General features: G+C 39.9%; 1 pseudogene; it reads left to right on the top strand.

The window, feature by feature from the left end:
- LOC114314901 (transmembrane 9 superfamily member 12 pseudogene) overlaps positions 1 to 17,075 on the top strand; it is a 290,140-nt pseudogene that overhangs the window by 30,833 nt on the left and 242,232 nt on the right.

The following is a 17,075-nucleotide window of genomic DNA, read 5'->3' as shown; positions in this document are numbered from 1 at the left end:
AGGTGCTGCTCGGAGAGACCAAGCTTTCTGAACAAATCATAATACAATATATCTGTTGCACTACCTTGATCTACCAGGACTTGTTTTACATAAAATCATTTCCCAATTCCCACTGTTAAAATCAATGCATCAGCATGTGGGTACTGTATGCCCTCTAAATCCTTTCTAGTAAATGAAACAGTGCACAAGGGGGATTTGGATGCCGCACATACCTTTTTCAATGCAGGCTCCACTAACATGACTTGTTGAATTTGCACAGCCTTAGCAATCTCTTCTCTTAGTGTCTCCTCAGGTTCCTGAGTCGCTGTCCCATGGATCACATTTATTATCAGCCGAGGTGGATGCTCAATATTTGGTTCTGGTGGTGGGTTCCCTAGTTCGGTCACTTCCTTATCCTGATCAATATAATCCTGGAGGTGCCCAGCTACTACCAAGTCCTCTAAGCGTTGTTTTAATGCCCTGCAGTTCTGAGTCATATGCCCCCTATCTTGGTGGTAGGTGCATCTGAGCTTCTGGTTGCGCTGAGCCGGATCTCCCAACATTTTTGGTGGCTAGACAAAGAAGGGCTCTCTCTTGATCTTTCCTAGGATTCGATAGATCGACTCTTTGAATACAGTCATGATGGCTTCGTGGGATTTAAACTTATCCACTTCGTTCACTGCGATCCCTCTGTGTTCTCCTCGATCAGTTCTCTTTTCGTGCCGGGCTGTTTGTTCTGTTGACACTTTCTCGATGGGGATCTGATCATCATCGAGGCAAGCGTACTGCTCAACCCTGGCACACAAATCTTTCAATGCTATGGCCGGGCGCTTGGTAAGTGATTGTCTCAACTTACTTTCCGGGCACAGACCATGTTTGAAAGACATGACGGCCATTTGTTCACTATATACATTTTCCTTCAGATCATTGTATTCTTCCTAGTACCTCCTAGCATAACTGCGCAATGTTTCTTCCTGCTCCTTTCGAAGGCCGAACAGTGTATCCAGCTCTTTCGGAATCTTAGTGTTGGAGACAAACCTGGCTAGGAACTCTTCGGAGAGTTGCTTCCAGCCATGGATCGATCTAGCGAGGAGTCGGTCGAACCATCGGAGTCTGGTTTCTCCCAAGCTGGATGGGAAGACTTTGCACATCAGTGCCTCATCTTGGCTCCATAGAGACATCATTTGCCTGTAATGGCTAATATGTGTCAGTGGGTTCGACTTCCCATCATACGAAGTGAACTTTGGTGGGGTGAATTTCTTTGGAGGTCTCATGGCCTCAATTTCGGGAGGCGAATGGTGAAGAGACGAGCCTATCCAGCGCTCGGTGTTCTCTCTGGTGAACAGTGCGGTCCAGATGATCCCGATGTTGTTCGCTCTGCTTGTTGCCGATTAGCCAGGTACGAAGGTCTTAAGGGGGGTACTCAGTTTATTGACTAACCGTCTTCTGCCTCTTAATCCTTCTCCGGCGTGACCCACGGGTGTGACTGCTCGTCGCCTCACTCTGTATTGGGATAGGCTGGCGTTATTGCCCAGACTTATTTCTGGGGTACTTCTTCACTGGTGGCTCTCTGGATGAGCTCCTTCGTTGCAAACGAGAGGGCTCTGCTTCAGTCTTCTTTTCCGTTAGATCACCCAGCACCCTCTTAAGTTGGGCTTTCAGCTCCTGTATCTCCATCCCCATGGTGTCTATGATTTGATCTCTATAATCCTTTTCCAGAAGAAAGTGATGAGAAGAACCTTCAGCGAAGGGTAATCGATGCTCGACAGATTCAGGGGTCCGCTTATTGTTTCTAGTTTGCTCTTCCAAAATTGTTGGGAGTGCCAAGCCTTTTTCCTTCGTCTTCTCCATCTGTGGAGTATGTGTCGAAGGTGGAATGTCCTCAATCCCCATCGCCGGAACTAAGTGCACAGCTTAGAGATGAAGTGTTCCACGTTCACCGCACCAATTGTGCGTACCGGATTCCGCACTAGATGAAAATGGATCGGGGCTCCATACTCGATTGGACTATCCAGGGACTGAGGTTCTTGCCACAAGAAGCACCGTGAGAGCTGCCCGGCCGGGGTTGGCCGGATAACCCCTCTGGCATGGGAATTAGTGATCGGAGCAGAAGTGTATATAGAGTTGAGTTTATAGCTAGATGTGATTTTGCTTGAAATAGTTCAGTTACCTTCAATGTGAAGTTCATATAGTACATATTGGGTTCCTTACTTGCTTCTCAAGATGGTTTCATGGAGGTTGGATGCTGCCAAGTGTCCTTTTTGCATTGCTCAAGGTGGGGGACCACCTGGTAGTTATCATTGAATGCATATGCTCATTGTAGTCATACTAATAACAAACCACATTCCTCGGTTCAACAACTTCCGTGATCCTAGGTGTGGGGGACCAGCTGAGGTGGCAGCTTGCACATGCACATGCTTACTACTTCCACGTTTCTCTGTGAGGTTCCTTCTGCTCGGTACCTTAGTACCTCAGTTCGGCCTTAGACCAGATTTCTGTTGGGATAAGCCGGTCCATTCGGACATCTTTGTGTGGGCTCGGCTCACTTTCTGTTCAGCCCATAGATTTAGTCTCGCAGCTCGGCCCAGCCCAGCACCACGGATGGACTCGCCTTTCCCCTGCGGGTTGGGCCCAAGTGCTTGAGAACTTGGGTTGACTGTTGATAATGAAGTTAGACTCAATTGGCTTGCCCGTATACTTACCTAACCCACTTGGGTTTGGGCTTTAGTAGATTGGACCAGCTCAAGACTTGGACCCGACCCATTTCACATTCAACCCCTTCATTGAGTATGAATTTGCAAATTGCTCCGAGAATCTTAACAAAATGATATTACCATTAGAGAGAATGGTGGAAAGAGGAGAGAGAAAGAGAGAGAGAATACCTTTCAGAAGTCGTTCCAACCTCAACAATGGAAGATGTAGCCACGGCTCTCTCACTCCTCCATCTGCAATACACGGCACATAACTCTATTACAGATATCTTTTATTCAATCGTACATTTCGTAATTCATATGAAAAAATAAAATAAAATAAAATAAATTTATTTCATTCAATAATCATAACATTTTAATTTTATCTATTTATTTAAAAATATTATATTTTTAAAATATATTTATTATTTATTTTTTTTAAAATAAACATGATAAAATAAAATAAAAATTAATATTATTTGATTTGAGTTAATTTTTTTCAAAAATAATATGTATATAAGATTTCACAAAATGAATAATTTAAAGAAATGACCAAAATAAAACTTAAAAAATGAACTCACCACCCATTAAATTATCTCAAATTAAAATTTGAACTTGGGAAAAAAATTTAGGCTATGTTTGGAGGTAAATTACACTTAAGAGGTAAATTACAAAAATGAAACTTAAGATGTAAATTACACTTTTTCCCCTTGAATTTTATAATTTTCACACTTTAACTTTTAAAGTATTTTTTTAATTTACTCTTAATTTTTGTAATTTTTCTCATAATACTTTCAAAGCAAAATACCTTCTAACTATGGATAAGAAAATACCAGTTTGATACTCATGGGCATAAAAATAAATTATTAAAATTTGATTATTTTTTAGAATTTATTTTATAAATAATTATAAAAAAAATTGGCAAAAATAAATACCAAAAAATATATATATTTGAAAATTATGAAAATAATTAGCGATTTTGAAATTATTTTTTTTTTCATTTTTTTACTCACCAAACTAATTTATTTATTTTTTAAATATAAAAACTCAATCAAAGAGAAAAGTATTTTGAGTGTATATAAACGATGGTCCTATTACAAAGTGGATGATAAATGAGAGAACAAATGGAGGCAATACAATAGAAAAAGAGAGATGATGGAGATTAAGGAGCAGTGTAGATGAATTTAAAGAGGAGAAACATACGGGGCTTAGGATTTGAGTTTTGGGTTTTGAGACTTAAAATTGAATAGAAATTAGTTTTGAGAATAAATTGAGAAAAATCATAAATATTACAAATCAAAGTGAGGGGAAAAAAATTTAAGGGCCAAAGTAAACTGTAAAACTTAAAAAGGGCAAAATCTAATTTATAATTCTACCACATAAGACAGCATGTTATTTTTCGTCCAAAATTAGACAAAGGTTAGTTTTGAGAATAAACTGAAAAAAACTACAGACGTTAAAATTAATAATATATATATATATAAGTCAAAGTAAAAAAACTAAGAAATGTAAGGGGCAAATTGTAATTTTTCTTAATAAATTACTTGTTGAACTGTTTCCGATTCTCTGTGAGCGGTCGTTAGGCCATCTTGATGGATAGTACACGGATATCAGTTCGGCATGGCCCACTTTCTTCCTCAGCAAACTCACAAGCAAAACCGCGTCTAACGAACTTTCTAAGACCTCTATCTGATTCTATCCCCTCCTTCCAAGCTACTGATTCTATCCCTGGAAAAATAATATATATATATATATATATACATGAATAAGTGAGATGACTGATCCAAACCCCATAGAATAGATTTAATTTTAATATAATAATAGTAGGATTATTTACCAATAAATTCTACTTTACAATTTGTTATACCAAATAGTCTCACTTTTATTCTATTATACCAAATAGTCTTACTGGTGGGTTGATTTGGTTCGTTTTGTTTTTTTTTTTCATTTTTGTTTCACTGTGTGGACGAGAGTGCCCTTGGTTTAACGTGGCACTGTTTTGCTAGATCAAACGTTGCTCATTCCGTGTGTACTGTGTGCGTTGTGTGTATGTATCAGTGTGTGTGTGTGTGTGTGTGTGTGTGTTGAAGCCATCAGTGTGTGTGTGTGTGTGTATCGGTGTGTGTGTGTGCGTGTATCAGTGCGTGTATCAGTGTATGTGTGTGTGTGGGTCTCCATGAGAGAGATGTGTTGCAGAATGGGTCTCCATGAGAGGGCTCAATCAAGCGGTCATCAATTCGTACCCTAGGTTTCCATTCTCAAAGGATCGAGGCGGTGGAATCAACGATTCAATGTGTTCGATCTGCTTGTGTCAGTATAAAGATGCTGAGATGCTGAGAGAGATGAGTGAGTGTGTTGCAGAATGGGTGTGTTGCAGAATGGGTCTCCATGAGAGAGATGAGTGAGGCAGTGGGTCTCCATGAGAGAGATGTGTTGCAGAATGGGTCTCCATAAGAGGGCTCGATCAAGCGGTCATCAATTCGTACCCTCGGTTTCCATTCTCGAAGGATCGAGGCGGTGGAATCAACGATCCGATGTGTTCGATCTGCTTGTGTGAGTATAAAGATGTTGAGGCTGCTGCTGGGTGTGTGCGTTAATGGTGTCTTTTGTGCATGGTGCCTTGTGTCTGCTAGAGAGAGGAGACATGTGTGTGGCTGGGTCTCCATGTGAGAGAGAGAGAATGCTGAGAGAGATGAGTGAGTGTGTTGCAGAGTGAGTTAACCCCCAAACACACTAACCCAGCCCAAGAAAAACCCCTTACAGCGGATTGGCATTATGTGACACCCTCACAATGTATCACTTGCAACACGCGGCACATCGATTCACTAATCACGCACGTGATCCACACACGTGATCCCAATTTTGAAGCCCCGCAGCCGCATCAATAACGGTTACATGAGGGTAATTACGTCCCTCACAATTGAATGGGACTAAACGGCTTAATAGAATAAAAATGGGACTAATTGGTTCATAAGTTCAAATTTTGGGATTTATTGGTAAATCTCCCATAATAGTATTGATAATTTTTTTTAAAAAAATAAAAAATTCAATGATACCCAAAAAAATAAATAAATAAAATAAAATAAAATAAAATTTGCTCTAATAGGAAGAATATATAAACGCCGATGTTTTGGTTATATACCATCAACACAAATTACAGTCTTCATGGCTTTGGAGCGACACTTGTGTCCGTTCATGGACACTTTAATAACCACCTTTACCTGCATAGACAGAACAATGTCTGTTCTTCTTCTTAGTTCCGACATGTTAACAACCATCTTCACTCCTATCTATCGTTGCTGTGACTTAAGGATTTCCAAACCTTCAGTAGAAGTATATATACAGAGAGGGAGAGAGAGAGAGAGAGAGAGAGAGAGAGAGAGAGCTAGCTCCCTCCTTACAAAAAATCTCTTGGGTGATTGACTTCTTTCTCACTAAACACCAGTTTCTCAGAAAGATCTCAATGCAATAGACCATGACAACACGACATGCCTTCCTCTCTTAGAAAAATTCAACCGCTTACCTAAAAGTTAATTTTGGTGTGGGAACATATTTTTTGGATAACAACACGTGGTCAAGGTGACACCGAAGTGCCAGCCAAGGTGCCACGTGCCCTGATCTTGGCACTGAAATGATCTCGGCTAGGCCAAGGTTACCTGCAAAGATATCGAAATCCGAAATGAACGGATAAGTAATAAGAGTCCTAGAATGAGGGAGGACCTCAGCCTGGGTAAGGATAAAACTCTTAGGGAGTTTATCTTTATCTATTGGAGAGCCCAGGATAAGCATCGGGTCAGAGTCAAAGGGAAACTAGGCTTCTACAGGGATTAGGTTAGTACTGACTATAAAAGTAAGGCACATTCATGGGTCTAAGGTACCCTTTTTATATTCTAGCTAGTGAGTTAAGCACTGTTTATTATCTTTGAGAGATAATTGAGTACTGACTTGATCGTCGGAGTACCCTTGGGTGGACAAACCACCGCTGGAGTCTTACCTTTCTGTGACAGGTCGTTTGGACGCAATCTATTCTGCCGGTGTTCTCCAGCTGAATACCTGTTTGGCAGTGTGGTCAAAAATCGGCACACACAATTTGGCGCCATCTGTGAGAAAGAAAGGAGAATAGATAGCCAACGACGAACAGAAAGAGAAGATTGGGGAGGACATCCCTACTGGGAGCGGTAAACACATTGACCCTAACATAGAGGAGGATAACTGCAACGAAGAAACTCGGGATCAGAATCCTGGAGAGAAAGGCGTCGGCCAGGAGGGAGACGTACCAAAGATGGTAGACCGAGGCGGGTATTATAACAAGAACGACCTCCAGGTGTGGAAATATAGATGCCTGCGAAGGGACGAAGAGATGAAGGGAATGGCGAACAAATTGGCGGATCTACAATTGGTCGTCAATTTCATGATGCAGATCGTCATGCAGCCACCGTTTCCGTTGCAAGACACGCCGATTCTAGTGGCCAAGAACGATGCCCAGAAAGGGAGGCAGAAAATAGTTCCTGCAGTCCCTCAGCACACCAGGACCAAGGAACACTCTCACCGGCCTTCACGAGAGGTCGGGCGGGGAGAGTCCATGAAGAAAGAGTCTTGAAAGACACATCGTACCAAAGAAGCTAACACCAAAGAACATCGGCATGTTCAAGGGAAGGAGCTCTGTTTCGATACAACTAATGGAGGGAGGTCCAAGAGGACTCATAAGGACACCGAGAGTAGCGCACCAAAGAGAATAAAATTCGTTGATAGCCGAGGTCCTGGATGGACCAAGGAGGATCTAAGGGATTACCTCCAGAGAAAGCGACAAGATGCTAAGGTAACCTCTCCGGTCAAGCCGAGAATGCCGTTCTAAGTGGAATTAGACAAATTTGAGGCCCTGAAGAGGTTCCACATGCCGAGATTCCAAATATACGATGATAAGTCCGACCCTAACTTTCACGTCGACTTGTACCTGAACTCAATGGCACTATACACCGGGAACGAGCTATTGCTCTACAAGGTGTTCCCCTCATCCTTTGGGGAAATCGCATCAGACTGGTTTCACAAATTGCCAAAGGAACTGTAAAAAGCTGGGAAGGCCTGGCCAAGATGTGCGTGGCCAGGTTTGTGACAAACAAACTACAGGCATTGAGGGTGGACTCCCTGATGGCTCTGAGAATTGGTGAGGATGACAGCCATAAGGCCTATGCCAAAAGGTATTATGAGGTATTCAACCGAATACCAGGGTGCAATCAAGAGGTGGCGGTCGTGTCTTTCAAGAACGGCCTGAACGATGATTGTCTGCTTCGAAAAACACTGGCAAAGACACTGCCAAAAAGTATGGAGGAACTTATGGCCATGATAGAGAAGTATGCGAGAGCCGAGGAATACACGCCAGGGACGAAGGCGTCAAAACAAGAGAAAAGAAACGGCTCGCCAAAGCGAGGCCGAGGTAATACTGGATACAGCAAGCAAGAGACAAGACTGAGGGCTGCACAGGCAGTCACTACCGTATTCCGAATTCTAGTTTACAAAGTTTTGGAAAGAATCTGGAATCAGCCCTATTATAGAGCACTAGAGAAAGTTCCTGGTGAATTTATGGGAAGAAGTCTGGGCAAGCGTTGTGCCTACCACAATGATGATGGGCATCTGACTCAGGGATGCAGAGCCCTAAAAGCACATCTAGAAGACCTGGTAAGACAAGGTCATTTAAGGGACTTGATAGATGAGGCCAAGACAAAGGAAGAGCAAACGAGACTGCCTCAGGCACCGGCAGCACCACCTCCTCCAGCACCACAACTGCAAGCAGGCAGACCTCGAGTAATCAATGTGATTCACTCGAAGGTCAATGAGAATGAGATACGTGGGGAAACTCAGAAGGTAAAACACTTACAGCATGTGTATCAGGTCCGGCAGCAAAGACCTAGGGCAGACTAGTGCCAGGGACCAATGGTGCCCTTTACTAAAAAAGATCTAGAGATGGTGCAGCATCCACACAACGATACCTTGGTAATATCCCTCCAGATTGGAGAGTGTCAGGTAAAGCGAATTCTAATTGACCAAGGCAACTCTTGTGACATCATGTATGTCAGGTGTTACAAGGAGCTTGGCCTTCACCAAGACGATCTAGAACAATCCAATGGTTGGGTTCAACGGAACGCCAACGTGGCCCTTGAGAGCAATAAGTTTGGAGGTATAGGCTGGCACCAAGAAGGTAAAAACGGAGTTCACAATAATTGACACCCCCTCCCCTTACAATGCTATCCTAGAAAAGCCATGGTTGCATGCAATGGGGGCTATTCCCTCAACATTGCACCAGCTGTTGCGGTTCCCAACAGAACATGGAATTAAGGAGGTCAGAAGGGATCAGGTACAGGCAAAGAATTGCTCCATAGCAGCAATGAAATCCACCTGCAACATACAAGTAGCAGAAATAGTAGAGATTGAGGATGAGGATATGGAGGTCCTTGAGGACGTCGGCAAAGAACCAGCCGAGAAAAGTGAAGAAGTCTTGAAGAAGATCCTCGGCCAGCAAGGGGATGAAAAGCGCTTCTTTCTTATCGGCTCAGGCTTGGCCGAAGAAGAGGAAATGGAATTAGAGGCATTCTTGAGAGCAAACCTTGAGGTGTTTGCCTGGACACCATACGAGATACCTGGCATTGACCCCGAGGTCACTTGCCATAAACTGAATGTGGACAGGTCGGCCAAACCTGTCATCCAACGAGCAAAGAGGCCTGCATTGATACATGTTGAGGCAGTAAAAGAGGAAGTGGATAAACTTCTGGAGGCCAGAGCCATTGGAGAGGTAAACTACCCAACATGGCTATCAAACACGGTTGTTGTGAAGAAAAAGAATGGGAAGTGGAGGGTCTGTGTGGACTTCACCAGCCTGAACAAGGCTTGTCCCAAAGACAATTTCCCACTCCCCAAAATTGACCAATTGGTGGATGCCACCTCAGGACATAGAAGGATGAGCTTCCTGGACGCTTACAAGGGGTACCATCAGATAGCCATGTACCCTCTAGATGAGGAGAATACTGCATTTATCACCCCAAAAGGGCTGTATTGCCACAGAGTGATGGCTTTCAAGTTGAAAAATACAGAAGCTACTTACCAGAGATTGGTGACTAAGATGTTCAGACATCTAATAGGCAAAACAGTGGAGGTATACATTGATGACATGGTCGTGAAGATCAAGGAACCTGAGGATCATCTGGCCGACCTGAAAGTAGTCTTCGATATCCTGAGGACATTTCGGCTCCGACTCAATGCGTCGAAGTGCGCATTTGGAGTTGGGTCAGGAAAGTTTCTAGGATACTTGGTCACCAGAAAGGGCATTGAAGCAAGCCCAGATCAGATCAAGGCCATCTTGGAGTTGAAGAGCCTAACATCGGCAAAACAAGTGCAGATGTTGACTGGAAGGGCTGCAGCCCTGAATAGATTCATAAGCAGAAGTTCTGACAAATGTAAACCTTTCTTTAGTTTAGTGAAGAAAGCCACAGACTTCTTATGGACAAAAGAGTGCGAGGTCACCTTGGCCGACTTAAAGAAATACTTGACCACCACTCCAGTTCTCTCAAATCCAGTACCTGGAGAGGAGTTGTTCTTATACTTTGCAGTTTCAGAGCATGCAGTGAGTGCAGTGGTAATCAAAGAAGAAAAGGTAGAGCAAAGGGCAGTTTACTATGTGAGTAAAACCCTGGCAGATGCAGAGACCAGATACTTACCCTTGGAAAAACTGACACTGGCCTTGGTAATGGCTTCCAAAAAACTAAATCATTGCTTTCAAGCCCACAAGATTGTGGTATTAACTGAGCATCCTTTGAAGTCCCTCTTGCAGCAAGGAGATCTGACAGGCAGGATAGCCAGATGGGTAGTGGTGTTGGGCCAATATGACTTGGAATTCAAACCCAGAACAGCAATAAAGGCCAAGTTTTAGCCGACTTCGTGGCCGAGTTCACACCAGGCGCTACTATACATCGGGCTCCGTTGAGTCACGGTTTAGGATGCGCAGATAAACAAGGAAAATCCCAGCGGGGGATAGCAGAACAGAAGAAAGAAGAGAAACTCAAGCCCTGTGGTATTTACATCGGTGACTCCTTTCGACTGTTTGTAGATGGGAGTTCAAACCGACAAGGAGTGGGGGCAGGAGTAGTGCTAGTATCGCCGGATGGGCAGATACTAGAACAATCCATTCGTTTAGGGTTTAAGGCCTCAAACAACGAAGCAAAATATGAAGCACTGAGCGCAAAATTGAAGTTAGCAGTAGCAATGGAAGTCGACGAGGTGATGGTCTTCTGCGACTCCCAGTTTATTGTCAACCAGGCAACAGGTGAATACGCAGCCCGAGATGAAAGGATGATGGCCTACGTAAATGAGGTAAATAGACTAGTAGCATTATTCCAAAATTGCCAACTACAGCAAGTTAGCCGAGATGACAATAGCCATGTTGATGCCTTGGCCAACCTGGCTAATGCAATGAAACCAGGAGAGGCAAGGACAATAATGGTTGACTATTTATCAGGCCCAAGTGTATAACCACTAAACACAGAGTACGAGGCAATGTGTGTGGAGATGAGACCAAGTTGGATAGATGCGATAATTGTATTCCTTAGAGACATCACCTATTCGGTTTCGCAACCGATTCTTCACAATATTCATAGCTGAAAATACCCTTTCAACAGTAGCAGTTACAACAGGTAAGATTAATGCTAAAGTCAAGAGCAAATACACCAATGGATATACTTTGTCTCTTCCAGTCTCTACCATTTTTTAGCAAGATCGGCAATTCCATTCAACATTGAGAACTCACTACTGGATAGCATGTCGATAATATATGTATCAAGTTGATCATTAAGTACCATGAGCTCTACTGAAGAAAATTCTTTGGGATAAAATTTAGCAAGATGAATTAACTTTTTCTTGTCAAAACTAGAGAAAGAGTTAGATGGATTCAAATATGCCACACAATGTAACAACTCAATGTTCGACTCAGTGAAACGAGCATTTAGTTCTTGAATTTGCGTATCCAAAACAGTGTAGAATAACTCAGCGCGATAATAATGTAAGTTTTTAATTTCTTGAGCATTGCGCCTTTTTCTCCCTCGAGCTACAAACATATCTTCCATTTGGGGAACATCAGTTTCATGCTTTTCACAAAAAGAGAAAATATTATCAAGTAAAGATGTCCACCCACTCTCTCTCATCTTTTGGAGTCGTACTTTAGAAATTTGAACTAAATTTATGGCATTAACAATATCTTGATTTTTCCTTTGTAGTGCTTGCGATAACTCACTTGTAATAGCCAATATCGTTTTCATCAAATGAAGGTTGAATACAAACTCAAATGATTGAATTGAGTTCAATAATATATTTGCTTCTGCTTGTTGTTCTGAATTTGAACCATTCTCTAAAATCATTTCAAGCACATCAATCACTGTTGAAAACATACTAGCTAAGTTGACTAAAGTACCATAGTGTGAACCCCAACGTGTATCACCAGCACGTTCAAGATTAGTTTCTTGATTTAAGCCTTGCCCACTAGATAGCTCTCCAGTATTAAGTGCCTCAGCAACTTTTGCAGCTTGCTTCTCCCTAACAATATCTCGGTGTTTACATGATGCTCCAACAACATTCACCACATTAGAAACCAAAGTGAAAAGTAAAGCAATTTGATTATGATTCTTTGCCACGGCTACAAGTGCCAATTGCAATTGATGAGCAAAACAATGAACATAATATGCACAAGGATTCTCTTTCAGTATAAGTGTTTTAAGACCATTGAACTCACCTTGCATATTACTAGCCCCATCATATCCTTGACCCCGCAATCTGAAAATACTCAATCCAAGTTTGGAGAATAAATTTTCCATAGCTTGTTTAAGCGAGAGAGCATTCGTACTAGCAATATGCTCAATACCCAAAAAGCGCTCAATAACTTGGCCTTTTTTTGTCAACATATTGTATTACAACTGCCATTTGTTCCTTGATTGATATGTCACGGGCTTCATCAATCAAAATAGAAAAAAGTGCATCACCAAGATCTCTAATAATCACATTGATAGTTTCAAATGCGGCCACATTTACAATGTCTTTTTGAATATCAGGAGATGTTAACTTGAGATTTTGTGGAGCATTGCTCAATGCAACCATTTTGACATCTTCATTATGATCAGCAAGAAACTTGAGAAGTTCAAGAAAATTTCCTTGGTTACTTGAATTTTCAGATTCATCATGCCCACGAAACGCAAGTCCTTGTCTTAGAAGAAATTTAACGCAATCAACCGATGAATTCAAACGGGTTCGATACTCAATTCGAGCTTGATCAGATTGTTTGAAAAAAATCGTTTCAATATGTTGGTTTTGGTTGAACAAGTCTTGACAATTACTCGAAGCTTGATTATGAGCACTATTGGGACCTCCAACATGAGTCTGAATTTTTTCTTTTTTCTTTTTTCTTCCAATTTGAGAAACCCTCACCAACAAAAGAATCACCACCAGCTTGATCTCCAATATCGGATTTGAAAAGATAACAACATAAACAAAATGCTGCATCTTTTGCTACACTATACTCCAACCAATTAGGAAATTCACTAAACCAAGCTTGATTAAGTCGCCGAAGTTTTTGTCCAAATGATTTTTGTGGAAAATTATGATCACGAGGTTGACAAGGACCTCTTTGTAGATGTGCCCTACGAATTCGGTCTCGATCATTAGCATTATAGCCTGTGATCCGAGGTCGTAGTTCTGGATCTGCAAGAAGGTCTACTAAGTTGATTTCTATTGCGACTTTGTTTTGCGGAAGAATAATTTTCATCTTTTTCTTGAGAAGGAGATGATTCCCACTTTGATTTTCTTTTGAAATATTTCTCTATGACTATTTGAAAAAACTAAAAATCAAAATAAAAATTCATAATCAAAATCTCAAACCCCCCACAAATCAAAATCTTTAGTTTTAATACAAATCAAAAAATTTAAATTAACACAAATCACAACAAATCAAAATTTTTAATTTTAGCACAAATTATAACAAATCAAAATTCCTAATTTAAATATTAATCACTGCAAATTAATATTTTTAATTTTAGTACAAACAACAACAAATCAAAATCTCTAATTTTAATATAAATCACCACCAATTAAGATTCATAATTTTAGCGTATCAAAATCTCTTATTTTAACATAAATAATAACAAATAAAAAAAATTTACAAATCAAAACTTAACAAATATTTATAAATTAATACTCATAATTTTTATTTAAAAGTTAAAAAATAATAATAAAGTTACCTGTAAACAATGAAGAGAAGATACCAAGGTTATAGTGTGGTCCCAAATCCGTGTTGTGTGATCTTAATTTGGTGAATCGCGAGTCAATAAATTGCAAAACAACAAAGGGTGACAAAGAAGACAGAGAAAATATAAAGATGCTTCATAAGTACTGTGAATAAATAAAAAAATAAAGAATTTCATACACTTATAGAGTTTTAGAGTTTTAACCTTGTTGTAATTGGAGTTGTGTGCATTCACCTAAAAAAAAGTTATGTATCAATATTTGATTGGGATTGGGGTTCCAAAAAAAAAAAATAAAAAATAAAAAATAAAAATACAAACGTGGGTGCTAGCGTATGGTGTGCGTGTCAGTGGATTAGTAGGTTTGAATGTGTGTGTAAAAGTGAAAGGCAGACCAAACTTAAAATTCTTTAAAAAAACAAAATAAAATAAAAATAAATCCAAAAGTCAGGGGGTGGGGGTCCCTGAGCCCAAGCTCCCTCCGCCCCTGGGTGTGCAAATTATTGGTCCTGGGGAAGAGGGTATGGGTGTAATTTCGGAAGCTAATGAGAAGGTGGCTGCAAATTATTGGTCCTGGGGAAGAGGGTATGGGTGTAATTTCGGAAGCTAATGAGAAGGTGGCTTTTGGATATGAGGGGAGCTTCTATTTACACACACTAAACCCCCTTTATACACATACTTAATGAAGGGAGTGTGTAAAAAGTGTAGTGAGGGGAGATGTGCAGAAAATGTATATTGTGTGTGTAAATAAAAGCTCTTGGATATGAGATAGTCGGTCCTGAGGTTGTCCCTTGCAGTGTCAAACATGACCCCAAAGCGATGTTAAGACACCATAGTTATGACAATATCTATGTAAACTGCCCGTTGAAACTTGACAAATCTCAGATAATAAGGGAGCAAGAGAGAGTATCGTTCACTTATAAGAGCATCTCCAATCCAATCCTCTCACCAAGAGGATGAAAATAATTTTTTTTATTCAAAAAGTAAATATAGAGTATGTCCTTATTCATTCAAACTCTAACCACAAACCTTCACAACCCTTCATCCTCTCTTCATAAAAAAGTAATTTTTATTTATTAACAAATATTTAATTTTAAAGCTTTTGTAAAATATCTTGTTCTTGGGGCCGGGACCCTTCCATTTGGAACAATATTCATTGAACTTTTCTTTATCCTCTCTAGCATCTGGCTCGGGAGGTTCTATTATGTCTTTGGATTCCTGCTTCTTGTCTTCTTGTTGTTGGTCATCATATGTGCAGAAGTATCTGTAGTCCTTACCTACATGCATCTCCGTGGTGAGGACTGGCAGTGGTGGTGGAAAGCATTCTATGCATCAGGTTCCGTTGCTCTCTATGTGTTCCTCTACTCCATCAATTACCTGATTTTTGACCTTCAGGGCTTGAATGGGTTTGCATCGGCTATACTTTATCTTGGGTATTCACTGATCATGGCCATTGCGATCAAGATGTCTATCGGCACTATTGGCTTCCTCACATCGTTGTATTTTGTCCAGTACCTTTATTCGTTGGTGGAGATTGATTCCAAATGTATATTTGCTAAGTCCCATGGGCCGGTTTAAGTCTCCTAGTGCAAGGGATCAATCCAACATTTTGCTTTGCAAAATTTGCGTTGCTGCATTATCATGTTGCACAACATCAACAGGTTACAGATTTTAATAATGTTGAAGTCATGATTTAGCTGTCTCGTTCTCATTGTGTTCTGCTTTTTTTTTTTTTTTTTGGCCCTTCACCGGTCATGTACTGGAAACTAAATGTAATCAATTGAACTTTCTGCCCAAGTCTGCTCTTTGGATTTTATGGTGAAAAGAAAGGTAGGTTATATAATTATATTGCAATTGGTGTTGTTTGTTTTATTGACTGTATGATGCAGCCCTCTGTTTGCCTGGACATCTCCTGGCCGGGACCACAGTAATGTGGTTTCTGTGGTCTTTTTATTTTGAAAACATACATCCAACATTATAATTTTAAAATTATCACTGTTTTATTATTTTTGGATAAGATTTATATGAATTAGACACATTGTATACACTTGTATAAAAAAAAAAAAATATATGTATCATTATTTTTTTAATCACTTTGTTTGATTTTGAATTTTCAAACACAGTTTGAATTTTATTTTTTCCATATTTTGTCATATTTAGTGAATTTTTTAAATATTTAAGTCAAATTTTTTCAATTTTTTTTTATATGTACCGAAAAAAGTAAAATATATATGGAGAAATCTTATAATAATAAATACAAAAAATTATGAAAATGTATTGAATTTTTATATTTTTTTGCATTTAATGAATTTTTTTAATTTTTTTAAAAAATATTTTACTTTTGATGTGCATGTAAAAGTACAATAAAAAATTGATTAAAATATTTAAATAATTCACTTAAGACAAAAATATACAAAAAAAATTCTCAAAATTTGTATTTGAAGACTTAAAACCAAAATGAATTAATATTTTGCATCTTGTACCTATGTTTTGGATGAAGGGCAGGTCTGGCGTTACGGTAAACCTATCCCTTGGTGACCTGGTATTTACGGGTTCGAGTCACTGAAATAGTCTCTCCGCTTGCGAGGATAATGTTGCGTACATCAACTTTTTTCCAAACTCCGCTTAAGCGGGAGTTTCGTGCCCTTTTACTATGTTTTGGATCTTGTATTGGACTTTAGAAAGGAAAATGAGAAGTAATTGAAATTACTTGAATCAAATTATTTTTTTATGGGTAATTAAATAAAAATTATTTATTAGAGAAATATTTATTTATGTTTTTCTTATTTTTCATTCTAATGAGACAAAAGCAACATATAATAGTCTCTCTCATTTTATTTCTTCTTTTCTTTCTTTATCTTTAATTTGAATTTTTTCTTAATAAATTTAAATTTGTAAACTTTATTTGTTCTTGTTAGGTCCCTTAGTCTTGTCAAATCCACGAACCAAACTTAAGTCATTGAGTTGTAATTTTCTTGCTGTATTGTCTTGCTTGCTCGAGCGAAGAAATCCTCGCTCGAGCGAAGATTGCGTCTGGCAAAAACCTGAGAGAGGTGAATGTGCGCTCAAGCGCATGTTGCGTGGCTCGAGCGAAGCCACTTATGGAAATCACGCGAGATACGTTCAGCGAGAG

The sequence above is a fragment of the Camellia sinensis genome, chromosome 8 (assembly GCF_055761805.1).
Source record: "Camellia sinensis isolate YWXY chromosome 8, ASM5576180v1, whole genome shotgun sequence".
NCBI lineage: Eukaryota > Viridiplantae > Streptophyta > Magnoliopsida > Ericales > Theaceae > Camellia > Camellia sinensis.
The sequence above is the reverse complement of the archived record's forward strand: the minus strand, read 5'-3'. Positions and strand labels throughout refer to the sequence as shown.